This window comes from Hippopotamus amphibius, chromosome X (genome assembly GCF_030028045.1).
Source record: "Hippopotamus amphibius kiboko isolate mHipAmp2 chromosome X, mHipAmp2.hap2, whole genome shotgun sequence".
Classification (NCBI taxonomy): Eukaryota; Metazoa; Chordata; class Mammalia; order Artiodactyla; family Hippopotamidae; genus Hippopotamus; species Hippopotamus amphibius.
The window spans coordinates 21,434,989-21,444,425 of record NC_080203.1 but is presented as its reverse complement, the minus strand read 5'-3'; the positions used below and the strand labels follow the sequence as shown (position 1 = coordinate 21,444,425).

Genomic DNA, 9,437 nt, shown 5'->3' with positions numbered 1-9,437 from the left:
TAGGGATTTTTTTTTTCATACTTTCCTGCTTCCTGGCACTAGAAGATGCTTCAGGCTCATTTTGTAAAGTCCTGCTCCAGTCCTAGAATCTGTAAGTTGCTCCAAGGAGCCCTGATTCCTTTTATTGTAGAACAGTATTAGAAACCAATGTCTGGGTGGTAGGTGTGCTTGTTGCTACTGGAGTGTCATTCCTTCCACGCCCTCTCACCTAAAAGAGAAAGCAAATAGAGAAGCGCTAGCACCACTGCACCGCGCAACCCTCGGCTGTCCGAGTGCCTGTTTGCTGCCTCGTACTTTCACCATTTAGCAGCCATGATAAGCGCCAGCAGAACCGCAGTAGCCTGTCTTGTCGGTGCCGCAGCCTCCTGGGGCCCCACAGTCGCGTGCCACCAGGATGGCTAGGCTGGCCTTAGTCATGAGGCTTTTAGGATTGTTTCAAGGCCAGACTATGCATCAGAAGCAATCAAGGGAGCAGTTGTTGGTACTGATTTGGGTACTACAAACTCCTGTGTGGCAGTTATGGAAGGTAAACAAGCAAAGGTGCTAGAGAATGCTGAAGGTGCCAGAACCACCTCTTCAGTTGTAGCCTTTACAGCAGATGGTGAGCGACTTGTTGGCATGCTGGCCAAGCAACAGGCTGTCACCAACCCAAACAACACATTCTATGCTACCAAGCGACTCATTGGCCACAGATACAATGACCCAGAAGTTCAGAAAGACATTAAAAATGTTCCTTTTAAAATTGTCCGTGCTTCTAATGGTGATGCCTGGGTTGAAGCTCATGGAAAACTCTATTCCCCAAGTCAGATTGGAGCATTTGTGTTGATGAAGATGAAAGAGACTGCAGAGAATTACTTGGGGCATAGAGCAAAAAATGCTGTGATCACAGTCCCAGCTTATTTCAATGACTCTCAGAGACAGGCCACTAAGGATGCTGGCCAGATATCTGGAATAAATGTGCTTCAGGTAATTAATGAACCCACAGCAGCTTCTCTGGCCTATGGTCTAGACAAATCAGAAGACGAAATCATTGCTGTATATGATTTAGGTGGTGGAACTTTTGATATTTCCATACTGGAAATTCAGAAAGGAGTATTTGAGGTGAAATTCACCAATGGAGACACTTTCTTGGGTGGTGAAGACTTTGACCAGGACTTGTTGCCTCACATTGTGAAGGAGTTCAAAAGAGAGATGCGGGTTGATTTGACCAAACACAACCTGGTGCTTCAATGCATTTGGAAAGCTGCTGAGAAGGCCAAGTGTGAACTGTCTTCATCTGTGCAGACAGACATCAACTTGCCATACATTACAATGGATGCTTCTGGACACAAACATTTGAATATGAAGCTGACCCTGGCTCAGTTTGAGGGGATTGTCACTGATCTAATCAGAAGGACCATTGCTCCATGCCAGAAAGCCATGCAAGATGCAGAAGTCAGCAAGAGTGACACAGAAGAAGTGATTCTGGGAAGAATTAAGATGGCGGAGTAGGAGGACGGGTGTTCACTCCCTCTTGCAAGAGCACCAGAGGTACAAGTAACTGCTGAACAATCATCAACAGAAACACACTGGAACTCACCAAAAAAGACACCCCACATCCAGAGACAAAGGAGAAGCCACAATGAGATGGTAGGAGGGGCACAATCGCGTTAAAATCAAATCCCATAAATGCTGGTTGGGTGACTCATAAACTGGAGAACAGTTATACCACAGAAGTCCACCCACTAAAGTGAGGGTTCTGAGCCCCACGTCAGGCTTCCCAACTTGGGGGTCCAGCAACGAGAGGAGGAATCCCCAGAGAATCAGATTTTGAAAGCCAGCAGGATTTGATTGTAGGACCTCCACAGGACTGGAGGAAACAGAGACTCCTCTCTTGGAGGGCACACAAAAAATAGTGTGCTCACCAGGACCCAGGGGGAAGGAGCAGTGACCCCATAGGAGACTGAACCAGGCCTACCTGCTGGTGTTGTAGGGTTGCCTGCAGAGTTGGGGGCAGCTGTGGCTCACGAAGGAGACAGGGAAACTGGTGTCAGGGGTTCTGGGAAGTGCTCATTGGCATGAGCCCTCCCAGAGTCCACCATCAGCCCCACCAAAGAGCCTGTAAGCTCCAGTGCTGGGTAGCCTCAGGCCAAACGGCCACCAGGGTGGGAACAAAGCCCCATCCATTGGCAGACAAGAAGATTAAATTTTCACTGAGCTCCACCAACCCAGTCCACCCACCATCAGTCCCTCCCATCAGGAAGTACACATGAGCCTCCTAGATAGCTTCCTCCACAAGAGGGCAGACAGCAGGATCAAGCAGTATCAGCAGTATTTTGTTCTGTGGAACTGAAAACCACTGCCACAGATAGAGAAAATGAAAAGGCAGGAGACTTTGTACCAGATGAAGGGACAAGATAAAACCCCAGGAAAGCAACTAAATGAAGAGGAGATAGGCACCCTTACAGAAAAAGAATTCAGAATAATGATGGTGAACATGATCCAGGACTTTGAAAAAACACTGGATGCAAAGATCGAATACTTGCAAGAAAAGATTACCAAAGACCTAGAAGAATTAAAGCACAAACAAACAGAGATATGCAACACAATAACTGAAATGAAAAATACACTAGAAGGAACCAAGAGCAGATTATCTGAGGCAGAAGGGTGAATAAGTGACCTGGAAGACAGAATGGTGATACTCACGGATGTGGAAAAGAATAAAGAAAAAGAATGAAAAGAACTGAAGACAGCCTAAGAGACCTCTGGGACAACGTTAAATGCACCAACATTCACATTATAGGGGTGCCAGAAGGAGAAGAGAGAGAGAAAGGACCCAAGAAAATATTGGAAGAGATTACAGCTGAAAACTTCCCTAACATGGGAAAGGAAATAGCGACCCAAGTCCAGGAAGCACAGAGGGTCCGAGGCAGGATAAACCCAAGGAGAAACATGCCAAGACATATAGTAGACAAACTGACAAAAATTAAAGACAGAGAAAAGTTATTAAAAGCAACAAGGGAAAAATGACAAATAACATACAAGGGAACTCCCATCAGGTTAACAGCTGATTTCTCAGCAGAAACTCTGCAAGCCAGAAGGGAGTGGCATGATATATTTAAACTGATGAAAGGGAAGATCCTACAACCAGGAATACTCAACCCAGCAAGAATCTCATTCAGATTTGATGGAGAAATCAAAAGCTTTACAGACAAGCAACAGCTAAGAGAATTCAGCACCACCAAACCAGCCCTACAACAAAGGCTAAAGGAACTTCTCTAGGCATGAAACACAGGAGAGGGAAAAGACATGCAAAAACACAGCCAAAACAGTTAAGAAAATGGTAATAGGAACATGCATGTCGATAATTGCCTTGAATGTAAATGGACTAAATGCACCAACCAAAAGACACAGACTGGCTGAATGGATACAAAAACAAGACCTATATATATGCTGTCTACCAGAGACCCACTTCAGACCTAGGGACACATACAGACTGAAAGTGAGGGGATGGAAAAAGATATTCCATGCAAATGCAAATCAAAAGAAAGCTAGAGTAGTGATACTCATATCAGATAAAATCGACTTTAAAATAAAAAGTGTTACAAGAGACAAGAAAGGACAGTACATAAAGATCAAGGGATCCATCCAAGAAGAGGATATAACAATTATAAATATATATGCAGCCAATATAGGAGCACCTCAATACATAAGGCAAATGCTAACAACTATGAAAGAGGAAATTAACAGTAACACAATAATAGTGGAGGAATTTAACACCCCACTTACACCAATGGACAGATCTTCCACACAGAAAATTAATAAGGAAACACAAGTTTTAAATGACACAATAAGCCACCTAGATTTAATAGATATCTATAGGACATTACATCCAAAAACAGCGGATTACACATTCTTCTCAAGTGCACATGGAACATTCTCTAGGATAGATCACATTTTGGGTCATAAATCAAGCCTTGGTAAATTCAAGAAAATTGAAATCATATCAAGCATCTTTTCTGACCACAACGCTATGGGATTAGAAATTGCTTACAGGAAAAAAACTGTAAAAAACACAAACACATGGAGGCTAAACAATATGCTACTAAATAACCAAGAGATCACTAAAGAAATCAAAGAGGAAATCAAAAAGTACCTAGAGACAAATGACAATGAAAACACAAAGATCCAAAACCTATGGGATGCAGCAAAGGCAGTTCTAAGAGGGAAGTTTATAGCAATACAATCCTACCTCAAGTAACAGGAAAAATCCCAAATAAACAATCTAACCTTACACCTAAAGAAACTAGAGAAAGAACAGCAAACAAAATCCAAAGTTAGTAGAGGGAGAGAGATCATAAAGATCAGAGCAGAAATAAATGAAATAGAAACAAAGAAAACAATAGTAAAAATCAATAAAACTAAAAGCTAGTTCTTTGAGAAGATAAATAAAATTGATAAACCTCTAGCAAGACTCATCAAGAAAAAGAGGGAGAGGCCTCAAATCTATAAAATTAGAAAAGAAACAGGAGAAGTTACAACAGATACCACAGAAATGAAAAGCACCATAAGAGACTATTACAAGCAACTATGTGTCAATAAAATGGACGACCTGGATGAGATGGGCAGATTCTTAGAAAGGTATAACCTTCCAAGACTGAATGAGGAAGACATAGAAAATATGAACAGACCAATCATAAGTACAGAAATTGAGACTGTGATTAAAAATCTCCCAACAAACAAAACCCCAGGGCCAGGTGGATTCACAGGTGAATTTTATCAAACATTTAGAGAAGAGCTAACACCCATCCTTCTCAAACTCTTCCAAAACATTGCAGAGGAAGCAACACTCCCAAAATCATTTTATGAAGCCACCATCACCCTGATACCAAAACCAGACAAAGATACTAAAAAAAAAAAAAAAGAAAACTACACACCAACATCACTGATGAATTTAGATGCAAAAATCCTCAACAAAATACTAGCCAACAGAATCCAACAATACATTCAAAGGGTCATACAGCATAATCAAGTGGGGTTTATCCCTGGAATGCAAGGATTCTTCAATATATGCAAATCAATCAATGTGACACACCATATTAACAAATTGAAGGATAAAAACCACATGATCATCTCAATAGATGCAGAAAAAGCTTTTGACAAATTTCAACACCCATTTATGATAAAAACTCTCAAGAAGGTGGGCATAGAGGGAACCTACCTCAACATAATAAAGGCCATATATGACAAACCCACAGCAAACATCATTCTCAATGGTGGAAAACTGGAAGCATTCCCTCTAACATCAGGAACAAGACAAGGATGTCCACTCTCGCCACTAGTATTCAACATGGTTTTGGAAGTCCTTGCCACCCACAGCACTCAGAGAAGAAAAAGAAATCAAAGGAATCCAAATTGGAAAAGAAGTAAAACTGTCACTCTTTGAAGATGCCATGGTATTATACATAGAAAACCCTAAAGATTCTACTAGAACACTGCTAGCACCAATCAATGAATTTAGTAAAGTAGCAGGATACAAAATGAATGCACAGAAATCTCTTGCATTCCTGTACACTAACAATGAAAAAGCAGAAAGAGAAATTAAGGAAACTCTCCCATTTACCATTGCAACACAAAGAATAAAATACCTAGGAATAAACCTGCCTAAGGAGGCAAAAGACCTCTATGCAGAAAACTATAAGACACTGAAGAAAGAAATCAAAGACAATACAAACAGATGGAGAGACATATCATGTTCTTGGATTGGAAGAATCAACATTGTGAAAATGACTATCCTACCCAAAGAAACTTACAGATTCAATGCAATACCTGTTAAATTACCAATGGCATTTTTCACAGAACTAGAACATGAAATCTTACGGTTTGTATGGAAATGCAAAAGACCCCAAATAGCCAAAGCAATCTTGAGAAGGAAAGACGGAGTTGGTGGAATCAGGCTTCCTGACTTCAGCCTATACTACAAGGCTACACTGATCAAGACAGTATGGTACAGGCACAAAAAGAGAAATATAGATCAATGGAACAGGATAGAAAGCCCAGAGATAAACTATGGTCAACTAATCTATGACAAAGGAGGCAAGGATATACAATTGGAAAAAAGGCAGCCTCTTCAATAAGTGGTGCTGGGAAAACTGGACAGCTACATGGAAAAGAATGAAATTAGAACACTTCCTAACACCATACACAAAAATAAACCCAAAATGGATAAAAGACCTATATGTAAGGCCAGACACTATAAAACTCCTAGAGGAAAACATAGGAAGAACACTCTTCAACGTAAATAACAGCAAGATCTTTTTTGATCCACCCCCTAGAATAATGGAAATAAAAACAAAAATAAATAAGTGGGACCTAATGAAACTTCAAAGTTTCTGCACAACAAAGGAAACTATAAGCAAGACGAAAAGACAACCCTCAGAATGGGAGAATGTATTTGCAAATGAATCAACAGACAAAGGATTAATCTCCAAAATATATAAAAGTTCATTCAGCTCAATATCAAAAAAATAACAACCCAATCAAAAAATGGGCAGAAGACCTAAACAGGCATTTCTCCAAAGAAGACATACAGATGGCCAAGAGGCACAAAAAAAGCTGCTCTACATCACTAATTATTAGAGAAATGCAAATCAAAACTACAATGAGGTATTACCTCACACCAGTTAGAATGGGCATCATCAGAAAATCTACAAATGGTAAATGCTGGAGAGGGTATGAAGATAAGGAATGCTCTTGCATTGCTGGTGGGAATGTAAATTGATATAGCCACTGTGGAGAACAGGATGGAGGTTCCTTGCAGAACTAAAAACAGAACTACCATATGACCCAGCAATCCCACTGATGGGCATATACCCAGAGAACACCATAATTCAAAAAGACACATGCACTCCAATGTTCATTGCAGCACTATTTACAACAGGCAGGACATGGAAGCAACCTAAATGTCCATTGACAGATGAATGGATAAAGAAGATGTGGTACATACATACAATGGAATATTACTCAGCTATAAAAAGCAATGAAACTGGGACATTTTTAGAGACATGGATGGACCTAGAGACTGTCATACAGAGTGAAGTGAGTCAGAAAGAGAAAAAGAAATATTGTATATTAACACATATATGTGGACTACTGAAAAATGGTACAAATCAACCGGTTTGCAAGGCAGAAATAGAGACCCAGATGTAGAGAACAAACATATGGACACCAAGTACGGAAAGCAGGGAGGGTTGGGGGGGGGGGTAATGAATTGGGAGATTGGGATACCAAATTGTACACTCTAAATATATGCAGTTTATTGTAAATAATAAAAAGATAAAAAGTTTAAAAAATAAATAATAAAAGAAGTGATTCTGGTTGGTGGCATGACTAGGATGCCCAAGGTTCAGCAGACTGTGCAGGATCTCTTTGCCTGAGCCCCGAGTAAAGCTGTCAATCCTGATGAGGCAGTGGCCATTGGAGCTGCCATTCAGGGAGGTGTGTTGGCTGGTGATGTCACAGATGTGTTGCTCCTGGATGTCACTCCCCTCTCTTTGGGTATTGAGACTCTGGGATGTGTGTTCACCAAGCTTATTAACAGGAACACCACTATTCAAACCAAGAAGAGACAGGATTTTTCTACAGCTGCTGGTGGACAGACTCAAGTGGAGATTAAAGTGTATCAGGGTGAGAGAGAGAGATGGCTGGAGACAACAAACTTCTTGGACAGTTTACTTTGATTGGAATTCCCCCAGCGCCTCCTGGAGTCCCTCAGATTGAAGTTACATTTGACATTGATGGCAAAGGGATCGTACATGTTTCTGCCAAAGGTAAGGGTACAGGACGTGAGCAGCAGATTGTGATCCAGTCTTCTGGTGGGTTAAGCAAATATGATATTGAAAATATGGTTAAAAATGCAGAGAAGTATGCTGAGGAAGACCGGCGAAAGAAGGAACGACTTGAAGCAGTTAATATGGCTGAAAGAGTCATTCATGACACAGAAACCAAGATGGAGGAATTCAAGGACCAATTGCCTGCTGATGAATGAAACAAGCTAAAGAAGAGATTTCCAAAATGAGGGAGCTCCTTGCTTGAAAAGACAGTGAAACAGGAGAAAACAAAAGGCAGGCAGCATCTTCCCTTCAGCAGGCATCATTGAAGCTCTTCGAAATGGCATACGAAAAGATGGCATCTGAGCGAGAAGGCTCTGGAAGTTCTGGCACTGGGGAGCAAAAGGAAGATCAAAAGGAGGAGAAACAGTAACAGCAGTAAACTTTGAAGTCGAAAGGACAACATATTATGATGCTTGGGAATAGAGGGATTTCCTGAGCTGAAATGGGCAAACTTCAGTCTTCTTCTGTGTTTTTGCAGTATTCAATATATAATTTCCTGACTATGTAAATTTAGTGACCATTAGTTAATGATCATTTAATGAGTGACAATTCCAACAGTACAAGCTTTGCAGTATTCTGCCCCTAGCCTATCATTCTTTTTAAGCTGCATGTAAAATGGGAAAGATGATTTATTGATCATTCTAAAGATTTAACGTTTTGTGTTGAAGTAGTCTTATTTTCAAAGGGTGGAACCATCTCACACAATGAAGACAGTCAGGTCTGGAATGAGACAACAGGGTGATGAGATCCTTCTAGTTACCTGAGGACTGCTGTACTGTCCTGTGTGTATGTGGAGTTCTTCAATTGAGGCCTCACAAGGCAAGCCAGCTGTGCCATGGTGGGAGGTAGGTTGGGGGAAGCTAGATCAATGGAAAACTAAGCTAGCTATTTATGTTAGGTCCAGCATTTAAAACACAAGTCTCTCAATCTTTCTGAAGGCATAGTTCATAGCTACCCTTTGGCTTATGTCTGGCACCTGTATCCTTGATGATTGTTCTTTTTGATGCATTCTGGATTTTTTTTAAATAAATAGGAAAAGCATCGTGAAAAAAAAAAGCAAATATATATATATGCATACTGACCTGTGTATATACAGATATCTATAAATATTTCTGTATGTAACCATCTCTAACTAAACTAAACATGAGTGCATACCAATGTCTCTGACTCTAACTCATTAGTACATAGATCAATCTAGTCTCTTTTACTTGCTTTTCTGTAAATTTCCACTCCAGTGGTGAGAAACCCGTTTAGCACTAGCCACCATCCATTTAATTAATTGTTGAATGCCGGTATACATGTAAAACAGCATCAAAATTGGTAACTTGTACTCCCATGAGACAAAACTTTACTAAATAGAATACAATGCTTATGTATATTTCCTTTTGCCTTTAGTCTTACAGACTCCACTCATTTCCAAGTTATTTATGTCAGCCTCTTTTTCCCGTACTCCTTTCAGTGAAGTTGTTTCATATATTGATAATACTTTGATTCTTTTGTCATAGTCTGTATTCTTTTCTGTGATCCTCTGAACTCCTAAGTGATTTTTTTCATTTGTATACATTA

The 9,437-nt window shown here is 40.4% G+C and overlaps 1 pseudogene; it reads left to right on the top strand.

Moving 5' to 3' along the window:
* The first annotated feature begins 312 nt into the window (after window positions 1-312).
* LOC130841892 (stress-70 protein, mitochondrial-like) lies at window positions 313-8,362 on the top strand (annotated as a pseudogene).
* Window positions 8,363-9,437: the final 1,075 nt, after the last annotated feature.